This window comes from Ambystoma mexicanum, chromosome 2q (assembly GCF_040938575.1).
Source record: "Ambystoma mexicanum isolate Mex_15411 chromosome 2q, UKY_AmexF1_1, whole genome shotgun sequence".
Classification (NCBI taxonomy): domain Eukaryota; kingdom Metazoa; phylum Chordata; class Amphibia; order Caudata; family Ambystomatidae; genus Ambystoma; species Ambystoma mexicanum.
Genome location: NC_090924.1, coordinates 1209849890 through 1209868831, shown reverse-complemented (window position 1 = coordinate 1209868831; position 18942 = coordinate 1209849890).

Sequence of the window (18942 nt, the reverse complement as noted above, 5' to 3'; positions counted from 1 at the left end):
GACAATCATCAACAGCTCCCGAACTCAAGGAACCTTCCCCTCGATCTGCAAGACTGGAAAAATCATCCCACTGCTTAAGAAAGCAACACCAGAGACAGATGATCTCAGCAACTCCTTCCCCATTACCCATCTTCCCTTTCTAGGTAAGATCCTTGAGATAGCAGTACTCGCACAACTCCATGAAAATATCAAAGTCAATAAACTCTGCCAATCCTACCAATCAGGCTTCAGACCAAATGCAGCACAGAAACAGCTACCATAAAGGTGATAGACAATGCCCTTAAAATCCTTGATGATGGCCATGCTTTATCCTAGTCTTCTTTGTCCTCTCAGCAGCATTTGACACAGTAGACCACCAGACACTCACAAACAATCTACACCATCGAATGGATGTCAGTGAGATCGTTCTCAGCTGGTTCAAATCATACCTTGGGAAACAGTTCATACAAATGGATACTTCCAGATTACCAACTTTACCCATTACCTGTGGAGTCCCACACGTATCCATCCTATCCCTGTGATTTTCAATCTTAACATGAAGCTGCTCAGAACCTTCCTCTCTCCACACAACATCCACATTCGCCACACAGATGGCATGCAGATCTACCTAAAGATATCCTCCATCAAAGACATCCACAGCTCAAGGCCTGCCTCACATTGATCCAGTCTTGGGTGTCCAGTGCTTACATTTAAGCTCAACCCCTCCAAGACTGAATTCCTACTGCTGACCAACAACACCGAACACCATGACATCCAGACCTGGCTCTCTTCTATTAACCTCGAGGGATTCACATCCCAGCTGGTCTTCTGTGCCAAGTACCTTGGATTCAAGATCTACAGACATGTTACATTCAACAGCACATAGCAGGGAAGACACACACAGCCTCATACCTACTTTCTTTCCTGTGGAAAACCAAGCTTTTCATCCCAGAAAATAACTTCAGATTCACTGTCCAAGCCTTAGTCCTCTCCCAACTTGATGGTGGCAATATCCTTTTGGAAGGCCTTCCAGTAACTTCCCTGGAAACCCTGAAATGTGTCCTGCATGGTACAGCAAGACTCATCAAATTACTCTGCCAATGTTACCTCATCACCCCTGACCCTCATTGAACAGCACTGGCTCCCATCACAAGCCTGTATCATCTTCAAATCATGTTGCAGTATCTACAATGATGTCATCCTGAAGTCCTGAAGTCCCCAAGCTACCTCATTGAGAAACCCAGCATCACCCGAGGCCTGTGAACCACCAGAAGTAGGGAATTGTACAGAATTGAATTACAACAATGCAGGAAGGAAAGAAACAGAAGATAGGCCTTCTCTGTCTATGCTCCAAGACTCTGGAATCTCCTTCCCATCATCATGAGCCTTGCCCCATCCCTTCTACAGTTCAGTAACAAGCTCAAGACCTTCCTCATGGCTCCTCCTTAACACCTAGCTGCAGACACCCTGCACTCCCCACTCTGCCTGAGACTCTGTGATATGCTCCCCTGTGTCTTCACCTATGCTGACAATTTCCTGCCCTCCTCTTTTAGCTCTGTGCTACCTTTTCTCTGCTTGCCCCACTGTGTTCTTCGACCTATGATTGTAAAGTGCTCTGTTGCTTCCTGAAGCTAGGGCTGGTCTTATAATAATAATAATAATAATAATAATAATAATAATAATAATAATAATAATAATAATAATAATAATAATAATAATACAATGATATAATATGATGATATTGCATTTGTAATGCGCCTATACACAAGTGTTTCAAGTGTTTCAATGGGGGCTTGAAACACCTGCACTGCTGAAAAAGTGTGAACGCAATTAGAAAACTTGTAATATTGCAAAGCAAACTGTATGCAAAACTGCTTTATGCATGTGTTGCACAATCCCCCTAGATGTGTAGCTGGCATGTGTTCCACATGTGACAGCAAACAGAAAAATGGGGCAGTACAAATATCCCACATTGACCCCTAAATATACACCAGCTCTCTCTGCTATAGCTGTTAGGCATCCACAATCACAGGACAGTACAAATACCCCACAATCACCCCTAGTTGCGCAGCTCCTGTATCTGCCTCATGGTCGAGAACCCGGAAACATGGAGCAGTACAAACACCCACCAATCACCATAACCCATATAGTTGGTGTATGTGCTACATAGTTTAACACTCAAAAACACGGAACATTACAAATGTCCCACAGTGACCTCTAAATTGTGTAAGTGCCATATGGTATTGCATCAATAAGTATAGGGTAGTACATGTATCTCACATTGGCCCCAAAATGTGCAGTAGCTCTATGTACCACAAAGTGAGGCACACAGAATCATGTGACAGTAAAGTACCCAACAATTACATTTGTGCCTGCTGTATACTGAATCTCAGATTCGTGGGGTTGGTCAGACATCAACTACATTCCGTAAATGTGTATCTGGTGGATGGCAGAGCACGCAAATCCAGGGGCAGTACACATATTCCCCAGTGAATTTAAAAGTCCAGGAGCTGGTTTGATTCAACCATGTATGCATGCTGTACATAGTTCACGTTGTAGGCCCTGTACACACCACAGTATTTCTGAATCGTCAACCAAATACCACCAAAATGTCCATGCAATTTTGGAGATGCATATCCAGTCGTTATTCTTCTGGTGGATTCTGGAACTTATAGTCCTGGGTTTGCCATGAGAAATAATTAATGTACAGGCCTCATAATGCAAAAAGAGAATTGAAGAATCGCCGGACATCGTCTCAATAACATAGGGCATGTTGGCACGTTTAACATGCTGACACTGTAGGGGTGGCACAAACAGAATAACTTCCGCTTGATTTTGGGGCACAGAAGAGGGATATAAAAAAAAACATTGGCTATGGCCCTGAACAGAAATGTGACTATATTATATAAAAAAATGGAAACTGGAAATACATCTGGGTTAACAGAGCTTACTGGAGGCAGTGCCAGTTCTCTCACACTGGCGATTCAGAAAATGAGGCAAAAGTAAGAGGAAGTGAGAGCATATTTGAAAGTCTGTTTTTCGTCACATAGCTGCTTCAAATTGCTGTTGTGGATAGAAATGCAAGGCTGCCATGGTTTCAGTTTTGCAAACATGAATAGAAAGGCTGATAGATAACACAGCACAGAGTAGAGGATATTCAGCAGTGTAACGCAGAGGGGAGGAGAACAAAATGAAATGCCAGAATCCCTTTAAACCTTTCTACTAAGTAAGATTTAAACAATTCATTAAACACTCTGATGATGACTATTGCCATTAATCATTAACTCTGCCTTCGCCTGACGTTAATTTCATGCTGTGCAATCTATTTAGACTATACCCTGCTTAGGTCATGCATGTCCTCTGTAGGACAAATAATACGTGCAGTGGCCACAGGCTACCTGTCCAAGACTGCATCAAATTCAAAACTCTCTCTATCACCTTAATTGCATTACAAACACAGGCCCGAAATACCTCTCCAATAAATGTACCAAACCCCATTCAACAGACACACCCGAGCCATCACCTCCCACCTTCTCACCATGCCTAAATTCAAATGAGCAAAAGCAGGTGGCAGCAGCTTCTCAGTAGTGGCTGCCAAACACTGGAATGCCCCACCACTCTCACGCATATCAGACCCCTCGTTCTGGTCCTTCCGCAAACAACTTAAAACCTGGCTCTTCACACAAGAACTCTAGCTCACACTGTCAACTCACGTTATTTCCTATATTTGTGTTACCCCTGTCAATGCCAAATCCTACTCTGCCTACAACTTCTGTATTATGTACTGTACACAACGCATCTATGTCGTGTAACAAGCACCCAGATACCTTTGAGTTCGATGTGCCCTACAAATGGAAATAAATAAATAAATAAATACATCCCAAGCTGCCCAAGATGCAGCAGTCAGTTTTTAGAAATAATATATTATTGTATGCCAACTGCCCACTTAATAATCTTGTAAAAATCAAACCATCACAATAGTTTGTAATGCTTCCCCTTGTTGATAGAGAAGCATAGTTAAGTTTAAAATGTCAGCATGCCATCTTCTTTTCTTTAAGGAAGTAATTGCAAGTCTACATTCTTCAGACCTCATGCATTGTCTATGGAGATTTGTAAACAATGTTATAAATTAAAAACAATGTAATATATACCTTTCACTTTCATTTATGAGAAAGCCATACTGTAATGTGTTTTGTATTTGATTACAAAACATTGGCAATCACATATTCATCCTTCTTCAACATTCAATTTTGACTGATTTCTCAGGCTTAAAAGGCCTCCTCTTTCCCTTCTTATAATTGAAACATTTCACAGTTTCACAGTTCTCTTTCCTGGCGCACATATGTTTGTAGGTAAAGATAGCCCAGTTGTTCTGCTCTTGCATTGTTCGGAAGAATGTATCTTTTGCCAACTTTCCCTCCATAGTTTTTTGTACCCCTGAACTTTTTGCATTTGTTTTTCAACCTGTCCTGACTGTTTACAAGGAAGTAAAGCCTTCATCTTCACTCCCCGTGTCTTTTGCTTATTTTGTTATGTGGAAAGTGATCAGTATTTCAGACTATCAGTACTTGGAAACTATATTTCCCTTTTTAATTTTACGCTTTTGTAAATGTTAACATTGCACGCAGCATCTTACAATGCAGGGCAATGGAGATACTCTTGTGTTAACCTAATCTTTTACACTTGGGATTTATGGTTACTTTTATATGTGATTAATATGTGGCAGCATTATATTTTTACAATGTTGTGTTATTTCTAGGTTGCACATTTGCGTCTACCGCGTATGGCTACTAAATGTTGCTTGTGCAATAAAATGGCCATGCCACAGGATTCTCACTTGTTTAATTCTGGGAAAATCAGAGTCAAGGGGTAAGCAAATGCAGTGCGTTTGTCTCCTCTTGTCCTCCATATGATAACACTGACTCTGAGAACAAGTCTCTTTGTATCCTTCCATTCCACTGCTTTTTGGTTGTCGCACCTGAACCGTGAAACCTGAGAGATAAGAACATATTTTTACTTACTTCTAGATTTGTCACATCTTTTCTCTTCAACCATCACCAACACTAGGACTTTACCTGCATCAAATACATTCTGGGGAGAATCATTGTGACTTTTGGGCACAAGGCCCCACTCTTAATAGGGATTGGACTTCTGAAGCTAGGGCATATTTCTTGTGACTGTGACTTGGTTCCATCTTACTGTATAACTTACTGACTTATTTTATTTATTTTAGTCATTGAATGCATTTTAAGAACCTATGATGACTGTATGTATGTTTATTATTGAGTGTTGTGCAATATTATCACCTGCTTGCTTAATTGTTTAGTTTGTGATTTGGGCCTAGAATAAATATAGCATGTTTGTATGTTCCTGTCTAAAATGAATTATTCTGTGCTTCACTGTGTGTACTCATTGTGGACCCATGACCCTTTTCACACTCTCCTGAGAATAGCCATGAATGCTCTCCCTTGCTATCGTGATTGGGCTTTAACTAACCTCTCAGAGTTACCCTGTTCACTATACCTAGGGTGGACTCCTAAAATCTGTCCACCAGGCCAGATTCTAGAAATCCATCTAAACAAGCATATATGCAAAGGTGACAGTCTTTCACTATTAAAATACATTTCACACTATGGGGGTAATTCATAGAATTCGGCGCACAAGTGGCCCACGCGGCTGGCACACAGAGTGTGCGTGCGGCAGTCTGCACCAGCCGCGTGCGCCAAAACCCATTTAGGCGCACAGCTTATTCATTGATTAATACATCCATAAGCAGCCGTGGCGCAGCGGTGGCGCAGAGTGACGCAGCGACCCTGCAGCAGCACAAGTCACACCCCAACCGTGCCCCTTGTGCCAAAAACATTGCACAAATCCAATACATGGCGCAAAGGCCAGTGGACCAGCATACAGCCCCCCAACCACGAAAACGCGTGTAAAACTCCCCATGCATGCCTCAGAATACAGGTACCCTGCTCGCGCCAGGCCCATAGTGTGTAAAAGTCCCTGCACACCCCTCGGAATACACGTACCCCGCTCGCGCCAGGCCTATAGCATGTAAAACTCCCCGGCACCCCTTGGAATACACATACCCCGTTCGTGCCAGGTAAATTGCGTGGAAAAAGTCCCCCCTGTGGTATGGGCTGCCTGTGGGGCATGGCCAGGTTGGATGGGCTGCCTGTGGGGCATGGAGAGGATGAATGGGTAGCCTGCGCGTATTTCAGGGGTGCTTGGGAAGTTTCAGATGCAATACTCCAGGCGAGAGTTGGGTACATGTATTTGAGGTGTACGCGTGGAGTTTCACACGCGATAGGCCCTGTGCGAATGGGGTATGTGTATTTGAGGGGTACGCAGGGAGTTTCACACGTGATAGGCCCTGTGCGAGTGGAGTACGTGTATTCCGAGGGGTGCACGGGGAGTTTCACATGCGATAGGGCCTGTGCGAGCGGGGTACATGTATTTGGGGGCTAGGCAGGGAGTTTCACACGCGATAGGCCCTGTGTGAGTGGGGTACACATATTTGGGGGGTACACGGGGAGTTTCACATGCGATAGGTCTTGGGCGAGCGTGCTACGTGTATTTTGGGGGTGTGTGGGAAGTTTCACACGTGATACTCCAGGCGAGAGTGGGTACATGTATTTGTGGGGTACGCAAGGAGTTTCACATGTGATACACCAGGCGAGAGTGGGGTATGTGTATTTGGGGGATACCCGGGGAGTTTCACATGCCATAGGCCTTGGGCAAGCGTGGTATGTGTATTTCATGGGTGCGTGGGACGTTTCAAACGCGATACTCCAGGCGAGAGCAGGGTACATGTATTTGGGTGATACGTGGGGAGTTTCACAGGCGATACTCCAGACGAGAGCAGGGTATGTGTATTTGGGGGGTATGCAGGGAGTCTCACACGCGATAGGCCCTTTGTGAGTGGGGTGCGTGTATTTGGGGAGTATGCGGGGTGTTTCACACGTGATAATGCCTGTGCGAGCAGGGTACGTGTATTAGTGGGGTACGCTGGGAGTTTCACACGCGATACTCCAGGCGAGAGCAGGATGCATGTATTTGGGGGTATGCAGGGAGTTTCACACGTGACACTCCAGGCGAGACCAGGGTACGTGTATTTGGGGGGCACGCGGGGAATCTCACACGCGATAGGCCCTGTGCGAGTGTGGTATGTGTATTTGGGATGTACGCAGGGAGTTTCACATGCGATAGGCCCTGTGCGAGCGGGGTACGTGTATTTGGGGGCTACGCAGGGAGTTTCATGTGCGATAGGCCTTGGGTGAGTGTGGTACATGTATTTCGGGGGGGAATTTCACATGCAATACTAGGGGCGAGAGTGGGGTACTGGTATTTGGGGGGTATGAAGGGAGTTTCACACGCGATACTCCAGGCGAGAGTGGGGTACGTGTATTTGGGGGGTACGCGGGGAGTTTCAACGTGATATGCCCTGTGCGAGCAGGGTACGTGTATTCCGAGGGGTGCACGGGGAGTTTCACATGCGATAGGCCCTGTGCGAGCGGGGTACATGTATGTGGGGGCTACGCAGGGAGTTTCACACGCGATAGGCCCTGTGTGAGCGGGGTATGCGTATTTGGGGGGTACACAGGGAGTTTGCCACGTAATAGGTCTTGGGCGAGCATGGTACATACGTTTATTTCGGGGATGCACAGGAAGTTTCACACACGATACTCCAGGCGAGAGTGGGTACATGTATTTGTGGGGTATGTGAGGAGTTTGACATGTGATACTCCAGGCGAGAGCGGGGTACGTGTATTTGGGGGGCCCACGGGGAGTTTCACATGCGATAGGCCTTGGGCAAGCGTGGTACGTGTATTTCGTGGGTGCGCGGAAAGTGTCACACGCGATACTCCAGGCGAGAGCAGGGTACATGTATTTGAGGGGTACATCGGTGGTTTCACATGCGATACTCCAGGCGAGAGCAGGGTACGTGTATTTCGGAGGTACGCAGGGAGTCTCACACATGATAGGCCCTGTGCGAGTGGGGTATGTGTATTTGGGGAGTACACAGGGAGTTGCACACATGATAGGCCCTGTGCGAGCAGGGTATGTGTATTTGTGGGGTACGCGGGGAGTTTCACACGCTATACTCCAGGCGAGAACAGGGTACGTGTATTTGGGGGGTATGCGGGGAGTTTCACACGTGACACTCCAGGCGAGAGCAGGGTACGTGTATTTGGGGGTACGCGGGGAGTCTCACACGCGATAGGTCCTGTGCGAGTGTGGTATGTGTGTTTGGGGGTATGCAGGGAGTTCCACACGCGATAGGCCCTGTGCGAGCAGGGTACATGTATTTGGGGGGTACGCGGGGAGTTTCACATGCGATATGCCTTGGACGAGCGTAGTACATGTATTTCAGTGGTGCGCAGGAAGTTTCACACGCGATACTCCAGGCGGGAGCGGGGTATGTGTATTTGGGAGGTACGCGGGGAGTTTCACACACGATACTCCAGGCTAGAGCGGGGTACATGTATTTGGGGGGTACGCAGGGAGTTTCTCATGCGATAGGCCTTGGGCGAGTGTGGTATGTGTTTTTCGGGGGTGCGTGGGAAGTTTCACACATGATACTCCAGGCGAGAGTGGGGTACATGTATTTGGGGGGTATGCTGGGAGTTTCACACACGATACTCCAGGCGAGAGAAGGGTATGTGTATTTGGGGGATACGCAGGGAGTCTCACACACGATAGGCCCTGTGCGAGTGGGGTACGTGTATTTGGGGAGTATGCAGGGAGTTTCACACGCGATAGGCCCTGTGCGAGCGGGGTATGTGTATTTGGGGGCTACGCAGGGAGTTTTATGCACGAAAGGCCTTGGGCGAGCATGGTACGAGGATTTCGGGGGTGCGCGGGAAGTTTCACAAGCAATACTCCGGGCGAGAGTGGGGTACAGGTATTTGGGGGGTACGCAGGGAGTTTCACATGCGATAGGCCCTGTGCAAGCGGGGTACGTGTATTTGGGAGGTAGGCGGGGAGGTTCACACGCGATATGCCTTGGGCGAGCATGGTACGTGTATTTCGGGAGTGCGCAGGGAGTTTCACACGTGACACTCCAGGCGAGACCAGGGTACGTGTATTTGTGGGGCACACGGGGAGTCTCACACGCGATAGGGCCCGTGCGAGTGTGGTATGTCTATTTGGGGTTTACGCAGGGAGTTTCACATGCGATAGGCCCTGTGCGAGCGGGGTACGTGTATTTGGGGGCTACGCGGGGAGTTTCATGTGCGATAGGCCTTGGGTGAGTGTGGTACATGTATTTCGGGGGGGAATTTCACATGCAATACTAGGGGCGAGAGTGGGGTACTGGTATTTGGGGGGTACGAAGGGAGTTTCACACCCGATACTCCAGGCGAGAGTGGGGTACGTGCATTTGGGGGGTACACGGGGAGTTTCACAGGCGATAGGCCCTGTGCAAGCTGGGTACGTGTATTTGGGGGGTACGCAGGGAGTTTCAACGCGATAGGCCCTGTGCGAGCGGGGTACGTGTATTCCGAGGGGTGCACGGGGAGTTTCACATGTGATAGGCCCTGTGCGAGCGGGGTACATGTATGTGGGGGCTACGCAGGGAGTTTCACACGCGATAGGCCCTGTGTGAGCGGGGTATGCGTATTTGGGAGGTACACAGGGAGTTTGCCACGTGATAGGTCTTGGGCGAGCATGGTACATACGTTTATTTCGGGGGTGCACAGGAAGTTTCACACACGATACTCCAGGCGAGAGTGGGTACATGTATTTGTGGGGTACGTGAGGAGCTTGACATGTGATACTCCAGGCGAGAGCGGGGTACGTGTATTTGGGGGGCACACGGGGAGTTTCACATGCGATAGGCCTTGGGCAAGCGTGTTACGTGTATTTCGTGGGTGCGCGGGAAGTGTCACACGCAATACTCCAGGCGAGAGCAGGGTACATGTATTTGAGGGGTACATCGGGAGTTTCACACGCGATACTCCAGGCGAGAGCAGGGTACGTGTATTTCGGAGGTACGCAGGGAGTCTCACACATGATAGGCCCTGTGCGAGTGGGGTATGTGTATTTGGGGAGTACGCAGGGAGTTTCACACATGATAGGCCCTGTGCGAGCAGGGTATGTGTATTTGTGGGGTATGCTGGGAGTTTCACACGCGATACTCCAGGCGAGAACAGGGTACGTGTATTTGGGGGGTATGCAGGGAGTTTCACACCTGACACTCCAGGCAAGAGCAGGGTACGTGTATTTGGGGGGTACGCGGGGAGTCTCACACGCGATAGGTCATGTGCGAGTGTGGTATGTGTGTTTGGGGGGTATGCAGGGAGTTCCACACGCAATAGGCCCTGTGCGAGCGGGGTACATGTATTTGGGGGGTACGCGGGAAGTTTCACATGCGATATGCCTTGGACGAGCGTAGTACATGTATTTCAGTAGTGCGCAGGAAGTTTCACATGCGATACTCCAGGCGAGAGCGGGGTATGTGTATTTGGGAGGTACGCGGGGAGTTTCACACACGATACTCCAGGCTAGAGCGGGGTATGTGTATTTGGGGGGTACGTGGGGAGTTTCACACGCGATAGGCCTTGGGCGAGCGTGGTATGTTTTTTTCGGGGGTGCGTGGGAAGTTTCACACTTGGTACTCCAGGCGAGAGTGGGGTACATGTATTTGGGGGGTATGCTGGGAGTTTCACACACGATACTCCAGGCAGAGCAGGGTATGTGTATTTGGGGGATACGCAGGGAGTCTCACACACAATAGGCCCTGTGCGAGTGGGGTACGTGTATTTGGGGAGTATGCAAGGAGTTTCACACGCGATAGGCCCTGTGCGAGCGGGGTATGTGTATTTGGGGGCTACGCAGGGAGTTTTATGCACGGAAGGCCTTGGGCGAGCATGGTACGAGGATTTCGGGGGTGCGCGGGAAGTTTCACACGCAATACTCCGGGCGAGAGTGGGGTACAGGTATTTGGGGGGTACGCGGGGAGTTTCACATGCGATAGGCCCTGTGCAAGCGGGGTACGTGTATTTGGGAGGTACGTGGGGAGTTTCACACGCGATATGCCTTGGGCGGGCATGGTACGTGTATTTCGGGGGTGCGCAGGAAGTTTCACATGCGATACTCCAGGCGAGAGCGGGGTATGTGTGTTTGGGGGGTATGCAGGGAGTTTCACATGCGATACTCCAGGCGAGAGTGGCGTACATGTATTTGGGGGGTACGCAGGGACTCTCACACGCGATAGGCCCTGTGCAAGCAGGTACATGTATTTGGGGTGTACGCGGGGAGTTTCACACACGATAGCCCCTGTGCGAGCGGGGTACATGTATTTGTGGGATACACGGGGAGTTTCACATGCGATAGGCCCTGTGCGAGCAGGGTACGTGTATTTGTGGGGTACGTGGGTAGTTTCATACGCGATAGGCCCTGTGCTAGCGGGATATGTGTATTTTGGGGGTGCACGGGAAGTTTCACACGCGATACTCCAGGCGAGAGCGGGGTACTTGTATTTGTGGGGTACACGGGCAGTTTCACATGCGAAAGGCCCTGTGCGAGTGGGGTACGTGTATTTGTGGGGTACGCTGGGAGTCTCACACGCGATAGGCCCTGTGCGAGTGTGGTACGTGTGTTTGGGGTGTATGCAGGGAGTTTCACATGCGATAGGCCCTGTGCGAGTGGGGCACGTGTATTTGGGGGCTACACGGGGAGTTTCATGCGCGATAGGCCTTGGGTGAGTGTGGTACATGTATTTTGGGGGTGCGCGGGAAGTTTCACACGCGATACTCCAGGCGAGAGCGGGGTACGTGTATTTGGGGGGTACACAGGGAGTTTCACACGCCATAGGCCCTGTGCGAGTGGGGTACTTGTATTTGGGGAGTCTGCAGGGAGTTTCACACGTGATAGGCCCTGTGCAAGCAGGGTACGTGGATTTGTGGGGTACGCTTGGAGTTTCACACGCGATACTCCAGGCGAGAGCAGGGTACATGTATTTGGGGGGTACGCGGGGAGTCTCACACGCGATAGGCCCTGTGCGAGTGGGGTACATGTATTTGGGGTGTACGCAGGGAATTTCACATGCGATAGGCCCTGTGCGAGCGGGGTACGTGTATTTGGGGGCTACGCAGGGAGTTTTATGCACGAAAGGCCTTGGGCGAGCATGGTACGAGGATTTCGGGGGTGTGCGGAAAGTTTCACACGCAATACTCCGGGCGAGAGTGGGGTACAGGTATTTGGGGGGTACGCAGGGAGTTTCACATGCGATAGGCACTGTGCAAGCAGGGTACGTGTATTTGGGAGGTACGCAGGGAGTTTCACACGCGATATGCCTTGGGCGAGCATGGTACATGTATTTCAGGGGTGCGCAGGAAGTTTCACATGCGATACTCCAGGCGAGAGCGGGCTATGTGTATTTGGGGGGATACGCAGGGAGTTTCACATGCGATACTCCAGGCGAGAGTGGGGTATGTGTATTTGGGGGTACGCAGGGACTCTCACACGCGATAGGCCCTGTGCGAGCAGGGTACATGTATTTGGGGTGTACGTGGGGAGTTTCACACACGATAGGCCCTGTGTGAGTGGGGTACGTGTATTTGTGGGGTACGCAGGGAGTCTCACACGCAATAGGCCCTGTGCGAGTGTGGTACGTGTGTTTGGGGTGTACGCAGGGAGTTTCACATGCGACAGGCCCTGTGCGAGTGGGGCATGTGTATTTGGGGGCTACGTGGGGAGTTTCATGCGCGATAGGCCTTGGGTGAGCGTGGTACATGTATTTCGGGGGTGCGCGGGAAGTTTCACACGCGATACTCCCGGCGAGAGCGGGGTACGTGTATTTGGGTGGTACATCGGGAGTTTCACATGCGATACTCCAGGCGAGAGCTGGGTACGTGTATTTGGGAGGTTTGCAGGGAGTCTCACACATGATAGGCCCTGTGCGAGTGGGGTACGTGTATTGGGGGAGTACGCGGGGAGTTTCACACATGATAGGCCCTGTGCGAGCAGGGTACGTGTATTTGAAGGGTACATTGGGAGTTTCACACGCGATACTCCAGGCGAGAGCAGGGTACGTGTATTTGGGAGGTTCGCAGGGAATCTCACACATGATAGGCCGTGTGCGAGTGGGATACGTATATTTGGAGAGTACGCAGGGAGTTTCTCACATGATAGGCCCTGTGCGAGCAGGGTACGTGTATTTGTAGGGTACGCGGGGAGTTTCACAAGCGATACCCCAGGCGAGAGCAGGGTACATGTATTTGGGGGGTGCGCGGGGAGTCTCACACGCGATAGGCCATGTGCGAGTGTGGTACGTGTTTTTGGGGTGTACGCAGGGAGTTTCACATGCGATAGGCCCTGTGCGAGTGGGGTAGGTGTATTTGGGGGCTATGCGGGGAGTTTCATGCGCGATAGGCCTTGGGCGAGCGTGGCACATGTATTTCGGGGGTGCGCGGGAAGTTTCACATGCAATACTCAGGACGAGAGCGGGGTATGGGTATTTGGGGGTACGCAGGGAGTTTCACACGCGATATGCCCTGTGCGAGCAGGGTACATGTATTTGGGGGGTACGCGGGGAGTTACACATGAGATATGCCTTGGACGAGCGTAGTACATGTATTTCGGGGGTGCGCAGGAAGTTTCACACGCGATACTCCAGGCGAGAGCGGGGTATGTGTATTTGGGAGGTACGCGGGGAGTTTCACACACGATACTCCAGGCTAGAGCGGGTGGTAGGGAGAATTCTCTGTTTATGCTGAATTTCCTAACCTAGTGAGTCCCCCAGCAGCTTTCTGGATTTTTGGGGTTTATTTTTTTCTCCTGCCAAGAGTGAGACTCTTTTACCCTCACTCTTGGGCATGATTTGAGTGTGTTTCTTTGAATCTATATGTGTTTAATGGGCTATGGGGTCTTTTACTCCATAGGGCTTCATGTGTTTTTGTGATGTGTGTTACACAGCACCCTCAGTGCAGTAACACAGGGGTGTCATAGTGACCCCCCAGTATAGACTCCATACCCTGGGACTGACTACTGTCTCCCAGGGCATGTAAATCACCATTGACTTTACTAGTCTTAAATTCTGAACAGAACCAGTACAAACCATCATATTGTGGACGTACTGGCTGGGGCAATTCAATTGCCCCGAGGTCTGTTAGTCGAGGGGGCACGTCTCCGTCCCCCCTGATCGAGTTTTGGCTGGTGGCAGTGGATACTACTTTTTATATTCAACCGCAAATATTTTCCTATGGGATTTCCCATTGTTTTAGGCTACTATCTTTATTTAATTATTTACGGTAGCCTCGAACATACCGCCGGTTTATTTAATTAATATTAATTCTCCGGTTGGTATTGTTTGCCAAAACTTGATTCTAAAATGGCGTTTGTTTTCTCTTCTGTGACTCCAACCCAAGTCGAGCCCTTTGTTCCACTTTTTGGCCGGCTTCTCCACAGAAGCCCTCCAAAGTGGTGCCACTCTGTCTGGGGTACTTAGGAGGGGTGGAGGGGGATTTTGGCACCCTGGACTGAGTTGCCTAGGCAACTCAAGTTGCACTCCATCCTGATTGGCATAAGTGGTGAGCCGGCCGGCTCACCACTTAGCATGTTTGAGTGACAGCTAGGCTGAGTGAATGGGGGTTTTCTGCATAAAAGCAGGGCTTTGGGGACTGGAACTTCAGAAGTCACCACAGGACCTAAGAATCCGACGAGGGAGAAGCTGAGCCGACCTGCCACGAGACCACCATCGATGGAGCCCTGCTGGACCGCCTCACCACTTTTCCCAACGACAGAGGAGATCTCCCGCCGGAGAGTCTTCTTCCTTTGACTGGTGGGATAACCAGTTTCACCGTCTTTTCGCCTTCCCGACGTACCTCATGGCCGCCTTGCCTGTGCCAAGCACCCCGGCAACTGGGATACCACGTTTTACCACGACCGCGAAACAAAGGTACCACCTTTAACCGGAAAACTCCACGGCTGGTTTCTTCCCTGGTAGTGCAACGACCTTCATCTTTCCTCCAAGTCAAGATCTTCTCTTCCCCTGGATGACGACGCAACTTGCACCCACTACGAGGAACAACTGCCACCGCTGTAGGATCCTTCCCATTTAAGGTACCGTGTCCCGCCTGGCTTCCCTTGCTACCGACTGTACGGGGTAGATTTAGCCCCCGGCTTTCGAACCTGGGTTAGCCTGGGACACTCTGGCTAAACTTTCCTAAGCCTCTCTAAACTCTATTTGAACCCTCTGCAAGACTTTCTAAGCCTAGTGTAACTGTGTGATCTTGGGCGCATTTGTGCTCTGCTCTCTCTAAGAGTGGGCCCAGCCTTTGGACTTTGGCTCACCAGTGACTTTTGCTCTTCTGCCTTGCTAACAGTGTTCCTGAATCTTAGAGTGGTGTACTATTCCATATTCTGTCTTTTTCCCTCCCTTTCTCACAAACTTATTGGAGTGCCATCTAGTTAAGCGCTCACCTCTGTATGGAAATAAGTGGTGTTTTACAGTGATTTATCTGATAAGGAAAAATGGGTGTATATATTACAATAGTAACTGTGTTTAGAATATTTTACAATAAGGGCGCTGGAGTGTTTCAAACCGTGTGTTTTTAAATAAATAATTATATACTTTGATACCAAAGCTCTGGTCAGTGTTTGCTTGTTTAGTGTACCTGAGGGCCTATTGTGTATACTTTGCATACTGCCTAACTCTTCTTGAGGGAAGTCTGACTGCTCAGCCACAGCTACCAGGTAAATCTGGGTGGTACAGACTGCTACCAAGTGGGTTTTCTGCCAACACCTGTAGTCTTAAATCTTTTGCAGTGGTCCCTAAGGGAGCTGCACAGGTTTCTGCCTAACAGCGGGGTATGTGTATTTGGGGGGTACGCGGGGAGTTTCACACGCGATAGGCCTTAGGCGAGCGTGGTATGTGTTTTTCGGGGGTGCGCTGGAAGTTTCACAAGTGATACTCCAGGCGAGAGCGGGGTACATGGATTTGTGGGGTACGCGTGGAGTTTCACACGCGATACTCCAGGCGAGAGCAGGGTACGTGTATTTGGGGGGTACGCAGGGAGTCTCACACGCGATAGGCCCTGTGCGAGTGGGGTACATGTATTTGGGGTGTACGCAGTGAGTTTCACATGCGATAGGCCCTGTGCGAGCGGGGTACATGTATTTGGGGGCTACGCAGGGAGTTTTATGCACGATAGGCCTTGGGCGAGCATGGTATGAGTATCTCGGGAGTGCGCGGGAAGTTTCACATGCAATTCTCCGGGTGAGAGTGGGGTACATCTATTTGGGGGGTACGCAGGTAGTTTCACACGCGATACTCCAGGCGAGAGCGGGGTATGTGTATTTGGGGGGTATGCGGGGAGTTTCACATGCGATAGGCCTTGTGCGAGCGGGGTACATGTATTTGTGGGATACACAGGGAGTTTCACATGCGATAGGCCCTGTGCGAGCAGGGTACGTGTATTTGTGGGGTACGTGGGGAGTTTCACATGCGATAGGCCCTGTGCTAGCGGGATATGTGTATTTCGTAGGTTGCGCGGGAAGTTTCACACATGATACTCCAGGCGAGAGAGGGGTACTTGTATTTGGGGTATAAGTGGGGAGTTTCACACATGATACTCCAGGCGCGAATGGGGTATGTGGGTTTGAGGGGTACGCGCGGAGTTTCACATGCGATAGGCCCTGTGCAAGTGTATTTGTGAGGTACGCAGGTAGCTTCACACGCGATAGGCCCTGTGCGAGCAGGGTACATGTATTTGGGGGGTATGCCGGGAGTTTCACACACGATAGGCCCTGTGCGAGCGGGGTACATGTTTTTGTGGGGTACGCGGGGTGTTGCACATGCGATAGGCCCTGTACGAGCAGAGTATGTGTGTTTGTGGGGTATGTGGGGAGTTTCACACGCGATGGGCCCTGTGCTAGCGGGATATGTGTTTTTTGGGGGTGCGCGGGAAGTTTCACACGCGATACTCCAGGCGAGAGCGAGGTACTTGTATTTGGGGTGTAAGTGGGGAGTTTCACACATGATACTCCAGGTGCGAACGGGGTACTTGTGTTTGTGGGATACGCGGGGAGTTTCACATGCGATAGGCCCTGTGCAAGCAGGGTACGTGTATTTGTGGGGCACGCGGGGAGTTTCACACACGATAGGCCCTTTGCAAGCGGGGTACGTGTATTTGGGAGGTACGCGGGGAGTTTCACATGCAATATGCTTTGGGCGAGCATGGTATGTGTATTTCGGGGGTGCGCAGGTAGTTTCACATGTGATACTCCAGGCGAGAGCGGGGTATGTGTATTTGAGGGGTACACAGGGAGTTTCACCTGCAATACTCCTGGCGAGTGGGGTATGTGTATTTGGGGGGTACGCGGGGACTCTCACACGCGATAGGCCCTGTGCGAGCAGGGTACATGTATTTGTGGTGTACGCGGGGAGTTTCACACACGATAGGCCCTGTGCGAGCGGGGTACATGTATTTGTGGGATACGCGGGGAGTTTCACATGCGATAGGCCCTGTGCGAGCAGGGTACGTGTATTTGTGGGGTACATGGGAAGTTTCACACGCGATAGGCCCTGTGCGAGCAGGGTACGTGTATTTGTGGGGTGCGCGGGAAGTTTCACACACGATACTCCAGGCGAGAGCGGGGTACTTGTATTTGGGGTGTAAGTGGGGAGTTTCACACATGATACTCCAGGCGCGAACGGGATACGTGTGTTTGTGGGGTACGTGGGGAGTTTCACACGCGATAGGCCTTAGGCGAGCGTGGTATGTGTTTTTCGGGAGTGCGCTGGAAGTTTCACACGTGATACGTCAGGCGAGAGCGGGGTACATGTATTTGGGGGTTATGCTGGGAGTTTCTCACCTGATACTCCAGGCGAGAGCAGGGTATGTGTATTTGAGGGGTACGCAGGGAGTCTCACACACGATAGGCCCTCTGCGAGTGGGGTATGTGTATTTGGAGAGTATGCAGGGAGTTTCACACGTGATAGGCCCTGTGCGAGCAGGGTACGTGGATTTGTGGGGTACGCGTGGAGTTTCACACGCGATACTCCAGGCGAGAGCAGGGTACGTGTATTTGGGGGGGTACGCAGGGAGTCTCACACGCGATAGGCCCTGTGCGAGTGGGGTACATGTATTTGGGGTGTACGCAGTGAGTTTCACATGCGATAGGCCCTGTGCGAGCGGGGTACATGTATTTGTGGGCTATGCAGGGAGTTTTATGCACGATAGACCTTGGGCGAGCATGGTACGAGTATTTCCCGAGTGCGCGGGAAGTTTCACATGCAATTCTCCGGGCGAGAGTGGGGTACAGCTATTTGGGGGGTACGCAGGTAGTTTCACACGCAATACTCCAGGCGAGAGCGGAGTATGTGTATTTGGGGGGTATGCGGGGAGTTTCACATACGATAGGCCTTGTGCGAGCGCGGTACATGTATTTGTGGGATACGCAGGGAGTTTCACATGCGATAGGCCCTGTGCGAGCAGGGTACGTGTATTTGTGGGGTACGTCTGGAGTTTCACATGCGATAGGCCCTGTGCTAGCGGGATATGTGTATTTCGTAGGGTGTGCGGGAAGTTTCACACATGATACTCCAGGCGAGAGAGGGGTACTTGTATTTGGGGTATAAGTGGGGAGTTTCACACATGATACTCCAGGCGCGAATGGGGTATGTGGGTTTGTGGGGTACGCGCGGAGTTTCACATGCGATAGGCCCTGTGCAAGTGTATTTGTGAGGTACGCAGGTAGCTTCACACGCGATAGGCCCTGTGGGAGCATGGTACATGTATTTGGGGGGTACGCGGGGAGTTTCACACACGATAGGCCCTGTGCGAGCGGGGTACATGTTTTTGTGGGGTACGCGGGGAGTTGCACATGCGATAGGCCCTGTACGAGCAGGGTATGTGTGTTTGTGGGGTATGTGGGGAGTTTCACACGCGGTAGGCCCTGTGCTAGCGGGATATGTGTTTTTTGGGGGTGCGCAGGAAGTTTCACATGCGATACTCC